Consider the following 15,894-nt stretch of genomic DNA (forward strand, 5'->3'; position numbering starts at 1 on the left):
CCTTAGACGCGTCTGGTCAGCAGCTCGAGGACGCGTCTCAAGCTTTAGACGCGTCTTGACTCGTGATCGCATCTCTAAGGCGCGACCTAGGTCAAGGTTGCATCTTCTCGGACTCTAAGTCCGATAAGACCGAAACCTATCCTAGTCCTAGACGGACTAGGATTCCTGGTTCAGGAAGGTTGGAACACCTAGTCCGGGTTGGCTAGGTTTCCGGCCCAAGAAGCATAGGACGCGACTAAGTCGCATTCTGGACGCGTCTGGGACGCGTCCCAGTCGTGTCCTGGACGCGACCAGGCCATTAAGGCCGACAATTTAGAAACTTTTAAATCTTTATCTTCTTCTTCCTTCTCACGTAGCTGTTGTTGTATACTCATGTTTTTTATGATTCAATCATAAAAAACAATGATTTTTAAAACTTCTTTTCAAAATCAAAATCCTAAAATCAAAGTTTCGAAACCCTTTTAAAAAAACTCAAAATCTAAGGTTTCTATGCTTTGAAACCCTTTCAAAACTATGTTTTGATTACGTATAAATCTAATTCAAACTAACCAAAACGTGTTCAGATCTCTATTCAAACTAATCTACCTAATAAATCGGTAACCAATATATGGACAATCAAATATATTATGTGGACAACAATTTTATATGGACAAAAGATAAAATCAGAAATCTTATGTGGACATTAATCTTTAGGGGGACATTACTCTAGCACATTCCACTCAAGTCCTCTGAAATTTAGACTTTTTATTTTAAGTTTTCCATAAACCCTAGGCGCCTTCTTCATCACCAACAACTAATTTGTAGAGAGAGAAGTTGTGGAAAGACTGTCTATTATGGCTAGACCAAAAAAAAAATCAACATCATCGACATAATAGCAAAGCTTCTGATTCACTTCGACATTTAGTAATTACTCCATTAATCACTATTTGTATGTGCTAAGAACAAAGTTGGGATGGGGAGATACCGGGTGAAGTTTGTTATATGAAACTGGAAATGAGAAAACCATTGTTAAATTGAAAGGAGAAAAATTGAGAACTATGAAAAATCAGAATAAAATGAACTAACGAAGTAGAAAATAATGATGAAGATAATTTTACCTTCATCTGGTATGAAGAATTTTATTTTAATGTAGAAGAAAGGTTTTTTTGTATGGAGAGAGAGGGGGTTTGGGGATTTTTAGAGAGAGAGACCTTGAGAGAGGATTGGAGATTGGAAAACCCCACCTTATTCACTTGAATCTAAACTTAGGTGATTGTAAAAGAGATGCTTCAATTCGCCATGAAGCTTTACAGAGACTGACATGGAGATCTGTGGAAGTCTTAATGGATTATCATTTGATGGATTTGATTATGAATCAATTTTAGGGCAGTGTTGTCACTTGTGAGAAACCTGTTGTGTGTATTCAAATTAATTTCAATTGGAATAGTTGGATCTCTATTGGTTAAAGAAGAAGAATAATTGCACTTTGTCGTTAAGTTGTAGTTCTCCAGTGAAGATGAACAAGTCGAACATGAACAAAGATGAAGAAGTCAAAGATGAACAATGACTGTTTTCTATTTTAATTGACTATCTTTTTGAGGTCCTCAAATTATTTAGTTTTTAATGTTAAAGGCCTTATAGAGTTGTCCCTCTAATAAATCGAAGTCAACAAGGTGAAGTATGGTTGACTTGTACCGGACCTAAAAATAGTTGTCCACATAAAATAATTAGTTGTCCATGTATTGGCCACCAATAAATCAAGTCTGAATCTAATTCGTTTTAGTCAAAACTAGTTACATGCAAACGGCTCGTGATGCCACTGTAGGATTTTGTACGTCTCTAAGACTACTAATCATCTAACTAACGTTGTAAGCGGAATCTCAAACATTGTATGTTTAACGCTAGATAACTAGGATCATATGCATGAACGAATAATGAACTAGAAACTGAAAGTAGAATACCTGGATTCGCTTTCCCGCGAACTAGATTCCAATGACTTTATCCCGAAGAAGATGAGAGCTCCAATTGTCGCTCATCTACTTGAGGCACCCGAGTAAATAACTTGATCTCCCTTCTTTGTTGTCTGCTAGAACTCCATTGAAGGTTGAGAAGAAGAACCATTCTTCTTTTGACTAATTAGATAGATTGAGAGTTTTTTCTCTAAAACCCTCTCTTGCCACTTAGCTGTATATTCTGAGAGAGAAGCTGCTTTCTCTTGAGAAAAATCCAACCCTTTTTCTGAACTCTAATGACCCTTATGTAAAGAAACCCTAATAAGAGTCTCACTCAAATTAGGTTTCAATAGGAGTCTCAGAAAAGATAAACCCATCAGAACTCTTTCTGACTGGAAATTAGGGTTTCCCCTAATTTAGTGTGACTGGCCACTTAAGCCCATTAATGGGTTTCGCCTAGCCGGCTCACTCCCACACTATGGTCGGTCTTAGTCAGGACACCTCATAAGTGGGTTTTCCACTTTTTCGGGCTTCTCTTTCGAGTCTGATTCTTTTAATCTTTTGGCACTATCAGACTGGATCATATCCATCTATAGGCAAGCTCCCACTAGTCAAATCTCTCTGATCAAGCTACCACTCTTTGGTGTAACCCGTTGTAGGATCCAGTCTATGTTAGCTACGGATTACTAAAGTAGCCCGACGATCGTAAGCGGCTTCTAGCTAAGCATTACGACCCTAATTGGACCGGACTAGATGATCTTCCGGATAAAGTCATTGTTATCCTAACTGACAAACTGAATGAATTGCCACAGGCATCTCCTTCAGATCGCAAGGATATATCCTTCACATACACCCCAACAAAATGGGGTGGCCGAGATAAAGATTCGCCACCTCGCTGAAACCTCTCTTTGCCTCCTTCATCAGGCCTCTGTTCCATCTTCTTTATGGCCTGAAACCTTTTCGACTGCCATTTAAACAATCAATCAACTTCCATCCTCTGTTTTTAGAAATATCTCTCCTTATCAAAATCTCACTGAAAAAAGACCAGATTATTCGTTACTTAGAGGTTTTGGTTGTTGATGTTTCCCTCTCCCCACCTCATACAGATCTTCAAAGCTTGATTCAAAAACTGAACCTTGCATATTTATTGGTTATAGTCCTGGTCACAAGGGCTATCGTTGCTTAGATGAATTTTCAAGTCGAGTTTACATCTCTCGCAATGTAATTTTCGATGAAACCATCTTTCCCTTTTCATCTCCCACGCAGAAATCCCCAATTTCATCGTCTTCTCTTCCTTCTCCCCTAACCCTAAATTGGACCGTTAAAACCCCTCCTTCAATTAACGACAAATATTTTCAAACGACTGTCCCACATCCATCTGTTCCCCTTGTAACACCTGTCCCACATACATCTCCTGTTGTTGTTCCACGTGTCTGTCCACCTCATCGAGGTCCTCTACCGTTATCTACTCTTGGTCGTCCCTCTAACAATGCACAGATACGTGTCCAGTCCTCTTCTTCTAATCTTCAACTCGTTGCTTCCAATCCTATCCATCCTCACCACTCATCCATTTCTTGTCCATCATTACCTCCATCTGTCCCTATGGTCCCACATGTGTCATCTGTTGTTCCCCACTCCTCTGACTTCTCTTCTTAACCCAATCCTAGTGCAATAGTACCATCTCTACCAGAAAACGCGTCCTCTGTTCCTTTCCACTCTTTCTCTACTGAAATTTCTTTACCACCACCTTCCTCTGATTCAGAAAAACCTGTTCCATCAGTTGGTTCTAGGCATCCCATAGTCACTCGCACTAGAGATGGTACCAGAAAGGAAAAGATTCTTTACACGACCAGTAATTCTAATTTTCCCTCTTCAATCGCCAACTCTTCGGCACTTGAAGAACCCTCTACATTTCTTCAAGCGTCGAAGCATGAGCATTGGCGAATAGCAATGGCTGGTGAGCTTAGAGCTCTTCATAAAAACAACACTTTGGACATTAGTCCCAAAATATCCTAATATGAATCTCGTTGATTGTAAGTGGGTTTTTCGTGTTAAACAACGTTCTGATGGCTCGATTGAAAGACAAAAGACATGTTTGGTATCTCGTGGGTTTACTCAGAAACAAGGTATCGATTAGGATGAGACCTTCAGTCATGTTGTTCGTCCGACCACTATACGCACGATTTTATCCTTCGCTGTTACTGGAAATTGGTTAATTCGACAACTGGATATCAAAAGTGCATTTCTTAATGGGGATTTAGAGGAAAAAGTTTTCATGACTCAACCGAAAGGATTCGAGGATTCAAAATTCCCTGATCATGTTTGCAAGTTGAACAAAGCCCTCTATGGCCTCAAGCATGCACCAAGGGCTTGGAATCATCTTTTAGCTCTTGCTTATTTCATTAAAGAATTATTCAATCCATCTCTGGCCCCTCAATGTTCTCCCATCGTACATCATCAGGTATCACAATCTTATTACTCTATGTGGATGATATTATTACTACGGGATCTTCCACTTGGGATTTGCAAACCCTAATTTTAAATTTAAAATCCCAATTTGACATGTCTGATTTAAGTTATTTCTTTGGCATGGAGGTTACTCGTGATAACTCCTCTCTTCTTCTCACACAACATAAGTATACTTTGGATTTATTAAAACGATTTGTTCTTTCTGATTCAAAACCTGTTGCTACTCCAGTCCTCACAGGTAAGAAACTGACAAAGTTTGATGGTGATCCATTAACGAATCCTCAAGAATTTCGAAGTCTTGTTGGGCCATTACAATATCTCACCCTCACAAGGCCAGATATTGCATATTATGTAAATCAAGTATCCAAGTTTATGCATCATCCTACAGCAGTCAATTGGATGGTTGTAAAACGTATCATTCGTTATTTCAAGGGTTCAATCACCACTGGTCTCCGGCTCTGGTCAGCCATTGATCTTCCATTGTTGGGTTTTTCTGATGCGGATTGGGTCGGGTCACCTGATGACCGAAGATCCACCACCGGCTCATGTATTTTTCTTGGTCCAAATCTTATTATGTGGACCTCCAAAACTCAACCCACTGTGGCCCGATCATCCACAGAGGCTGAGTATCGGGTTGTTGCCCACACAACTGCTGACATCATATGGCTACAGAATTTGTTATTTGAATTGGGTTACAAGTCCACGTCATCTCCAATTATCTACTGTGACAATATTACTACGACCTATTTGGTTGTAAACCCCAATTTGCACTCCAAAACTCGTCATGCTGCCATAATTTTCATTTCGTTAGGAACAAGTTACCAATGGGAAATTACGTGTTCATTACTTACCGGGTGAATCTCAAATAGCGGAACTTTTCACAAAGGGTTTATCCACTACAAGATTTACGTTTCAAGCTCTCTCTGGTACAACGTGGTTCGGCTTGAGGAGAGGTGTTAATAAGAATATATACTTTGTTGTCTTTACTTTATATATGAAGGATATAATTGTAACTGTACACATGTATCATTTCTATAAATACAATAGTTCTGCCCTCTTTAGGACATTTTGCCTTCACATCTTACAAAATTATATATAGAAGAATCATACTTTATCTGCTAGACTATGACTGTTTGTCATGTCTGGCCCCTTCTTGCTCGAACATAAACATAATCTTCCTTGGGCGGACCGGAAGCTTGAGAGTTATCTTTCCCATGCTTCTTAGCTTTACCAGTCCAAGTTGAGTTAAGGCAAAATGTAGCCTTATTCCTTTTATTTGGGCCAAGTCCCTTAGATGAAGAAGGTTCTCTATCAGCATTTACCGACATAGATGTCTCATTTTCTCTACCACAACCACCACTAGATTCAGCATTATCTAATTCAATGCTAGAAATACCATTTGCTTGTTTCGGTTCAGCGGACGTTCTTACCGAACCCCTGGATTTTACATCAATCTTCATTGGCTCCCATCAGTAGTCCCCCCCATCACTAGAAACTGAAACAACTTCAAATTCTCTCGTAGTTGACTCATTCACCTGATTTTGAGACCCTAGTACAGGTTTCGATCCATCAAAGAGAACATCAGAGGAACTTTGAACGGTAATGCTATGATAACAAAAGTTTTTGACAAAAAATCCTACTAGATGACGTGGCGAGATGGGTTGAAATTTTGACCACACCTGGGCCGTTGAGAATGAACGGCCTAGATTAAATAAGATGAACCCTTACCTCCCCATTTCTTTGATTCTTTTTTTCCCGTGTCCAGCAGTTTAGAGAGAGAGTGTGTCATTCTTCCTCTTCTTTTCTTCATTCAATCCAATAGGAATTTGGATACTACGGGAGCTTGCGTAATCAACGAAGAAGTAGACCAAGGATTTTTCTACTTGTATAATTTTTCTACTCATTGACGAGGTCTTATTAGAGATTTTGTGTTATTGAGTTTAGGATTTTTTTTAGGGTTTTTTGCTATGCATTTTATCATATTACAGTTTGTGCTACTGATTTAGGATATTTTTAGGGTTTTTTTCTATGGATTGAAACCTATTAGGGTTTTGTGCTATTGATTTTTTAGGATTTTTCTTTCTACTGATTTTAGGTTTAGGGTTTTATTTATCCTGCTTTTATAGTTTTTCTTATTACAAAGGTTTAAGTTGATTATTTTACAGTTGACTCAATGACTAATTTGAGCTGGTGAGTTGAATGCTTGTCATTTTAATATCTTGTAGTGATTTTTTTGCCGGTTTTTTTGCAGCTTTCCTTAAACATTGTGTGAGAATGAAATCTGAAAGCATTATGAATGAAATTGGAGGTGAAACTCAAGATGGCTTTTCCTCATTTGAAGGTATGGACAATTATCATTATAGAATTTTATAGTTTATATGTTAAACAAAGAATAGGACCCATTGCAACATAGAGTAAAAACAATTGCAACATAGAATAACACAAAATTCAATGTAGGATACTATGGTAGATACCCTAACAAAATAGATTTACATATACCATGTGTCGTTATATTACATATCATGTTTTATATACATTATAATGTAGTGGAAAAAGAGTTAATCACTGACGAAGAAATTCAACAACCCATCGTGGGCGAAGAGCAGTTGGTTAAACCCGAAGTTGGTATGAAATTTAGTTCGCGTGAAGAATTATATGAGTTTTTCAGAAGTTATGCTTGTGGAAGGGGATTTTCGGTTAGGAGAAGATCTTCGAACAAGGATATCGATGACAATTATAGGTATGTCACATTTGTGTGTTCTCGTGAAGGCAACAAAGTTCTTAAAACTAGCAAATCACTGCAACCAAGGGCTACCGCGCAAACAGGTTGTAAGGTTAAGGTTGTCGGAAGATTAGAATTTGATGGTCAATGGATTTTGACCAAAGTTCAGCTCGACCATAATCATAAGGTTATTACTCCTACAAAATCTCGCTACTTTCGGTGTAATAGATACCTTAGTAAACTTGTTAAGCGGCAACTCGAATTAGGTGATAAAGCTGGAATTTGTTCAAGTAAGAGTCACAAAAAACTAGTAATTGAAGCTAGAGGGTATGAAAATCTACCATTTATTGAAAAAGATATCAGGAATTATTTAGATGTATCAAGAAAAGAGTGACTAGGCGAGGGAAATGCACTTGCAATTAGCCGATATTTCTTGAAAATGAACGAACAAACCAAGGATTTTTCTTCAAAACCGAGTGTGACGATCAAGATCGGTTAAAAAATGTGTTTTGGGCAGATGGGCGTAGTAGAAAAGCCTACAAGGAATTTAGAGAGGTTGTCACTTTTGACACTACTTACTTGACAAATGGGTACGAGATGCCATTTGCACCATTTGTGGGGGTCAATCAATTCTTTTAGTTTCGGTTTGATCTCTAATGAGGATACCAAATCATTTATTTGGTTATTTGATGCAGTTCTTGAATGCATGGATAATGTTGCTCCACAGGGTATAATTACCGACCAAGATCAAGAAATGAAATGTGCAATTGCGGAGGTATTCCTCAATACCAGACACCGTTGGTGTTTGTGGCATATAATGAAAAAAAATGCCTTAAAAGTTGGGAAGTCAAATCCGTTGTGACGAAATAACTAGTGTTTTACAAAGGTTGGTGTATGACATAGATGATGTTAGAGAATTTGATTATAAATGGGATAATATGATTGAAACTTTTGAATTGTATGAAAATGAATGGTTATATTTCTTATATATAGAGAGACATCGATGGGTACCATGTTACGTGAAGCAATTTTTTTGGGTTGGTATGTCTAGCACTCAGAGGAGTGAAAGTGTCAATGCTTTTTTGATGCATACTAAATTCAAAGACGACACTGAAACAATTTGTCGAGCAATGTGAGAATGCTTCAAAGAAAAAAATAGAAAATGAAACATTGGCTGACTTCAAGTCTTCCTCATAGATGGTCCCATGTGCGACAACACTTTAGATGGGGGAACAGATTCAAAGTGTATACACTATGTCCAAGTTTCAAGAGTTTTAGTTAGAATTGACTGGAAGATTATATTGTCGTTTGATTTCAATTCAAGATGCGTATGTCGGGGTGGAGCATAAGATAAAAGAAGACATTAAGTTAGGAGAGTACGAAAAGACCAAGACTTTTTTCGTTCGATTCATCAATTCTAACGAAGTCCGATGTACTTGTCATTCATTTGAGTTCAAAGGGATATTATGTAGCCATGCCCTTTTTGTGTTATTTCAAAACGGTGTTAAACTTGTGCCCGATATGTACATTTTGAGGAGGTGGAGGAGAGATGTTCGTAGGTGTCACTCAAAGATGACAGTTGAAGCTGATCTTGAAACTACTATAGAACAAAATCGGTTTAAAATGTTGTACTGTAAACTTACTGAGCTTGTTGAGTTGGCAGCAGAGAATGAAGATCACTGTCGAAGAGTTTCTCAATGGATTGATAATGAGAAGGAGATGTATAGTACGATGGAGTTAACTGACGTGAGTGCTTATAAGAAAACCAATGCCGACGACATTGAAGAAAATGTGAGTGTGAAAGACCCATTAGTAACTACCCGTAAAGGACGCTCAGGCCAAAATTGACTGAACCCCACTGTGAGGACAAAAAAGAGAAAATTAAACCATAAAAGTACCCCAACCGCATGAGGTATGTTCATAAACTAAATATTTGTAAATGACTGCTCTGATATCTTTGTTGCTTTACTTGGCTTTTGATGAATTCGGTATAAAACTTGATGAATTTGATATAATATTTGTAAATGATTGCTCCGACGTTTTTTTTTTAAATAAATTAGACATTATCTCTTATTTAATTCTCACTATTCTTTTCCTTTTCAAATTTTTCCAGACCCGGATTGGTATTGAAACACAATTACAAGAAGAAGTCGAGAAATAAGTGAACATCACAGAAGTTATTTTAGCAATCTATAGTTATTCTTTTCATTTTTTATAGGAGTTATTTGAATATTTTATGTGAATTTATACAAACATTACATTGAAGATGGGAATAATATACCAATGTGGATTTTATCTGCTTTCCTAGTTGAATCGTTGTTATCCAATATTATTAATGTGCCATTTGCCGGGCTATCAGTTCTGTTGTGGCCATTTGTAGTTTTAATATCTATTTTAGTAGGAATCATTTCAAGCCTCGGTTTTAAAGCTTATGTTGTTGTTGTTGTTGTTGTTGTTGCATATGAGACACAATTTGGTAATTTTCCTCTTCCTATGCTGGGAAGCTTATGCTGTTGTTGTAGATACTCAAGACGCCTCCTTTATCGTGCTTATTTCTAAAGTTAAAACTTTATGTCATGAATTTCATTTCAGGTGGTCCCAAATTGCAGCACAATTACCAGGAAGAACAGACAAGGAGATTAAAAATGGGGGATTGGGCCCTTGGTCCAAAAAGGGGCCCAAAATGAAAATCCCACCCACGGTCGCCTAAAAATGAAAGAGAGGTCCAATGTGTTAGTTTGGGGTTCAAAATTACGGAAAAGGCCCTTGGAAAATAAAGTATTTACCGTTCATGCCATCGAAAATTACAAAATTGCCATTGAAAATTACAAAATTGTCATCAAAATTTCTCGGGAAATGATTTTTTCTGAAAAAGAATCTGACAACCTGTCCATCAGAATCTGTACTGTTCAGAAATTTACGGAACTGCCACCGAAAAATTTCCGGGAAACGAAATTTTTTTCGAGAAATTATTTTATTTATTGGAAATTTTTTTCTGTACTATACACTTTTGCTGGGCGGGAATTTGAAATTTCGTAAAAAAAATTGAAAATTTGGGCGGGAATTTGAAATTTCGTTTGAAAATTTCAAAACTTCGAAAAAAAGATTTTGTGACCGGAAAATTATTTTATTTACCGGGAAGAGATGGTTTGCTGGGCGGGAATTAAAATTTTGAAAATTTGAATTTTTCGTGTACTGGTAAATTATTTTATTTACCAGTCAGTTTTTTTCAGGAAAACGTCAGCATGTCCCGTCCAAGGGCAAGAGGGGGATAAAAAAAACTGACATTTGGACCTGCAACTAATTTTTGGGCAAGAGTGGATTTTTTTGGGGTTTACCCCCCAGATTTTGGACCGTTGACTCAAAAATCCATTAAAAATCTATGGAACTCTTGCATTAAGAAAAAACTAAGGCGCCAAAAGCTACTTCGGTCTTAAGTTGGACATGTCTAAAGCTTTTGACAGAATTGAATGGAGTTATCTGAATAAGGTTATGAACTTGATGGGGTTCTCTAGCTCTTGGATCAATCTCATCCAGACCTGCATCACCTCTAGTTCTATGGCGGTTCTTATCAATGGACTCCCGGGCAGCACTTTCAATGTGAGCAGGGGAATTAAGCAGGGCGATCCTCTTTCTCCTTTTCTTTTTGCCATTGCGATGGAAGGTCTTAGTCGTCTTTTAGAGAAGAACCACAACGAGTCTTCTTTCATTGGCTTTCCCATTCCTCACTCTAGCCTCTCTATCAAGCATCTTCTCTTTGCTGACGACTGTATCATTTTCGGGCAAAACTCTCTGGAGAATATTTACAATCTGAAACAGATCCTTAAGGAATTCAGTGAGGCTTCGAGGCAGATGATTAATTATGCTAAATCGAACATATTTTTCTCTAAAAACTCGCACCCGAAATTCAAACGAATGATTATCCGAGAACTTAAAGTTCATCAGTCGTCTTCTGGGGATAAATACCTGGGTACCAAGCTTTTTATTGATCGTAACAAGAAACAAGCTTTCAATTCCCTCATAACTCAAATTAAGAATAAACTTGCCAAATGGAAAACTCATCTTCTTTCGCAAGCTGGCCGCTCGGTAGTCATCTCAACTATCGCAGCGGTTGTTCCCCGATACCAAATGCAGTGCTTTGCTCTCCCTAAAGACATTAGTGACAGCATTTAGTCCATTCAAATGACTTATTGGTGGGGAAAATCCAAAACCTTTCATACTATCAACTGGAATTCTATTTGCAAGCCTCGCAATCAGGGTGGCCTAGGTCTGCGTCTTCCTCAGCTCGATAATCAAGCTTTTCTGCACAAGCTTAATTGGCGCATAGTCAAGAATCCGGAAGCTATATGGGTTCAAGTACTTAAAGGTAAATACTTTCATAACTCTCTTAAACCAACGCAGCCAAAGAATCATCATTCTTGGACTTGGAAATCTATTTCCAAATACCATCATAATCTTGACAGCCTTATTTTTTGGAGTATTAATAAAGGTGAACATATCAATATTTGGACTGACTATTGGATACCTAATCATCCACCTCCAATCACTAACGATAGAGGATGCTCTTTAGAGATGGTTTCTCAACTTATTACGAATGGTACTTGGAACATTAATTTAATAAATATGTGTTTTAACAATGATATTTGCAGATCTATTCTTAGCATTAACCTTAATCCTAACGAAGAGGATAATGCCATATGGACATTGACTAAATCAGGTAATTTCTCTCTTAAATCCATGTATAATTTTCTTCGAAATCAGACTATTTATAATAATCAAAATCAGATGGACTGGTTCTTTATATGGAACATGAATACCATTCCTCGGATTAAACTATTTCTTTGGAAATGCTGCACCAATAGCCTACCAGTTAGAGCTAAGATTGGAAAATTCATTGGCAATAATTACTCTTGTGTTAATTGTAACGAAGAGGAGACTCTCGATCATGTTATGTCGCACTGCTCCTTTGCTAAGCAATATAGTTCAATTTCAATATTAGAACGGATACGATCAATACCACTACTCAGTGGATTCAGCAATGGAAACCGCTAGAAGAAGATAATATTAACCTTTATGCTAAAATATTATGGTTCCTGTGGAAAGCCAGATGCGAGAACTGTTTTACTACGAATAAACAAAATCCTTTACAAATAATAGAAAGGATTATAAACACCTCGACGACACCACTTAGAACTGAATCTAGTACCATCAAGAAATGTAAGGAAAAACCATTACCCAAACATGGAGACCTCCATCGACACTATATATGAAGATTAATGTGGATGCTTCTTTTGTAAGTATTAATGAACAGGCGGGAATTGGTTACATCATATGAGATGCAGAGGCTAACTACATAATAGCGGTGGCAGACATTGTTCGAGGACAACATGCGGAAGAATGCGAAAGCTTAGCAATATTATCGAGTCTCAAAGATGCATTGCAACTCCAAATTCAGTACGTGCACGTAGAGAGTGATAATCAAGCTATAATCCTAGCGCTCAACGGCAAGGGAGTAAATCTTCACTGGCAAACTCAAAGTATTATTCATCAGATTAAAGACATCAAGGACAAATTTACAGGCACTATATTCACGCACATATCTCGTAATTGTAACACTTATGCTGATGCATTAGCTAAATGGGGTCGTACCCATGGTCATAAGAAAATCTGGCAGGATGTTCTCTCTTTATTTTCGAATTTCTAGTCGGTTTGTAATAGACTCTTGTTTAATTATAGTTTATTTCATCAAATAAAAGGAAAAGAAGCATTGACCCAACCACCCACAAGCCTCTTTCCTAAGTCGAGAACGGAGAAGAAAATAATGTTCTTAACAACACTACTCCTAAATCTCTTGGTGAATCAAATGAATTGTTCCTCAAGGTTGAGAATTCAAAGCTTCATTGTGGTATACCCACCAAAGACTTCTTCTTGGATTGGTCTTCCGATACCATGGGTTATAATTTCCCTCTTCATCAATTGAATTATTCAAGTTCCAATAACCCAAACCCATCTCTCTGACTCTGGTTTAATACCAATGAAACTAGACCTTATGAAATGAACTCTGAATACAATTCAAGTTCAATATCAACTCTTATTCCATCTGTTTCCACTTCTTCCAACCCAATTAGGTCTAAAACCATCAATCAATAATCTTTCATCAACTGATAATCTTCAAGTTGACTCTTTTAACCTAAATGGAGTTCAATACTGGGAAGCTGGAATTTCAAGTACTAATGGCAGTAGTAGAAGCAGTGGAAATAGCAGCATTGATCAATTAAATAGTAATAGTTCCTTTTTTGAGAATAGTGTTTTCTCATGGGGTTTGGGAGGAACAGATTGTAGTACATCAGAAAAAGGAAACAAGAATTCAATCAATTGAAGGTGACACTGAAGAAATCAAATGGTCTGAATTTCTCCATAGCCCTTTCTTGATGACACAAAATCAAACTCATTCTCAACAACTATACAATAATAATAATGATATTAAATCAGAAAATCAGTTTATAAATGATGGGTCAAATTCTAATTGGCAGCAAAATCAACAACAATTACAAGCTTCACATGTATATGGTAAAGATTTTTCAGAGACACGCCGCGTTGGGACAGATTTAGTTTTAAAAAGTAGTGGAGAAGATCATCATCAAACAAACAAAAAAAAACACAACAGAATTTGATTTCAGTTTGAAAAGTGAAAAAGAAAAAGGCCAGCCTTCGGGGAAAGCAAAATAGTTTCCAGGGTGTGAAGACTTGGTCAAAAATTGGTCAATTTTATTTGACAATTTTATTTTGTAAGTTGTTAGAGGAAAAAATAAAAAACCCTGGGCCCCACCTCACCTCTCTCTCTCCACCTCATTCTCTCTCTCTCTTCTCCGATTAGCTCGCCGGTCGGAAAATTTTCCGACCGGCGACTATGAAAAAAAAAAATCACTCTCTCTCTCTAGAAACTCCGCCGAAGGGGTTTCCCTTCGCCGGAGTTTCTAGAGAGAGAGAGTGATTTTTTTTTTTTCATGGTCGCCGGCCGAAAAATTTTCCGACCGGCGACCTAGTCGGACAAGAGAGAGAGGTGAGGTTGAGGGTTTTTTATTTCGAACCATTTTCCCCATAAATATGTTTCCTCGAAAACTTTTCAAAATTTTGCATATTCCATTTAAAATTTCAACTCAGGAAACTATTTAGCTTTCCCCAAAGCACTGGCCAAGAAAAAAGGGTTCTTGAGATTAGAGGTTTGGGTAGATAGTTTTGTATCTGTGATTCGGTCCAAATTCCTATTGGATTGAATGAAGAAAATAAGAGGAAGAATGACACACTCTCTCTCTCTCTAAACTGCTGGACACGGGAAGAAAGAATCAAAGAAATGTGGTCAAAATTTCAACCCATCTCGCCACGTCAGTTAGGTAAGATTTTTTTGTCAAAAACTTTTGTTATCATAGCATTACCGAACTTCGAATTGCTCCTTCACTCTTAGAGTAAGGATTTAGGTGTTGTTTGTTTTTTATTTTGGGTCTGAATCTGAATTGGCTGAATCTGAAATGGCCGAACTGAATTGGCTGAATCTGAAATGTCTGAATTTTTTTACAAGTTAGAATGTTTGTTTTCTAATCTGAATTATAGTGTCTGAATTATTATTTTGACATTTATACCCCTACTTTCATTTTTTCTTTCGCTGGGCCGAGTTTATGTGGGGCGCCTTCAGACAGTCCCTTCTTAAAAATCCAAGTCCATAATAAAACAAAGGTGAACCCAGGGAAACTCCTCAAACCCTAATCTCTTTTCTCTACCCTTCTTCCAGCCGTCCTCCATCTTCTTCTCTCCTGCATTCTCTCTCTCTACTCTCTGGAAAACACTATTTCACATAACAAAGTTTATCATGATTTAAACGCAAATACCAGAACAATCTTTGATCCATTTGTTTTCTAAAATAAGATAACCAAATTTTATCAAACGATCATTATTCGTTTGATTCCCATCAACTCGAAACCCTTTTCTTCTTTTAGCTTCTAAATTTATGTTAACCTGAAATGTTTGATCAAACACATGCCAAAGTCCTCATCCTGCACGAACTTCCTTGGATCTGGCATTGGTGTTCAATATGCAAACTATGAACCAGAAGGGTGCAAATGCAAGTGTGGAACTACATTAGAGTAATATTCTTCAAGGGCGTTAGCGAGTGACAAGAACATTGGTGGTGGTGGTGGTGGTGGTGGTGGTGGTGGTGAAATGAAGAAGATGGAGAACATTAATGTGGTTCTGAAATGAAGAAGATGAAGAACATTAATGGTGGTGCTGAAATGAAAAAGAGGAAGATAGTCTTTTTCTATTTCTTGCGGGGCTATATTCGTCATTTGTAAAATTTCAGATATCAGGTTCCTTTTTCAGACTTGTTTTAATGTCTGAAATAAGTGGCCTTTTATTCAGCCTATTCAGATGTCTAGTTTATTCAGCCAATATTTCAGATTTTGTCAAATAACAAAAACAAACATCTGAAATCTGAATTGGAGTCTAATTCGGAATTCAGGTCTGAAAAGTGGCAAAAACAAACAGCACCTTAGATATTCAGACATGTTCAAAGGATTCACCATGTCACTGAAACTCCCATCATTGAAACATGAAAACCTCAGCGGCTCCCTCAATAAACCCAGAATCCGCTGGAAACTGAGATAAGCTCTGGTGAACCATTCCAGCACCAGACGGTAAGAATAAGCCCCCTAGTTTCCGGTACTGAATTTGCCAGGTTCCAACCTAAGTTAGTTGTCATTGGTGTGCTCGACAAAG

General features: G+C 37.5%; 1 pseudogene; it reads right to left on the minus strand.

Moving 5' to 3' along the window:
* Nucleotides 1-5,504: 5,504 nt before the first annotated feature.
* On the minus strand, nucleotides 5,505-15,877 carry LOC147558117 (transcription factor bHLH49-like; annotated as a pseudogene).
* Nucleotides 15,878-15,894: the final 17 nt, after the last annotated feature.

Source organism: Eschscholzia californica, unplaced genomic scaffold (assembly GCF_041429995.1).
Source record: "Eschscholzia californica isolate CP2 unplaced genomic scaffold, dmEscCali1.0.p SCAF_2, whole genome shotgun sequence".
Classification (NCBI taxonomy): domain Eukaryota; kingdom Viridiplantae; phylum Streptophyta; class Magnoliopsida; order Ranunculales; family Papaveraceae; genus Eschscholzia; species Eschscholzia californica.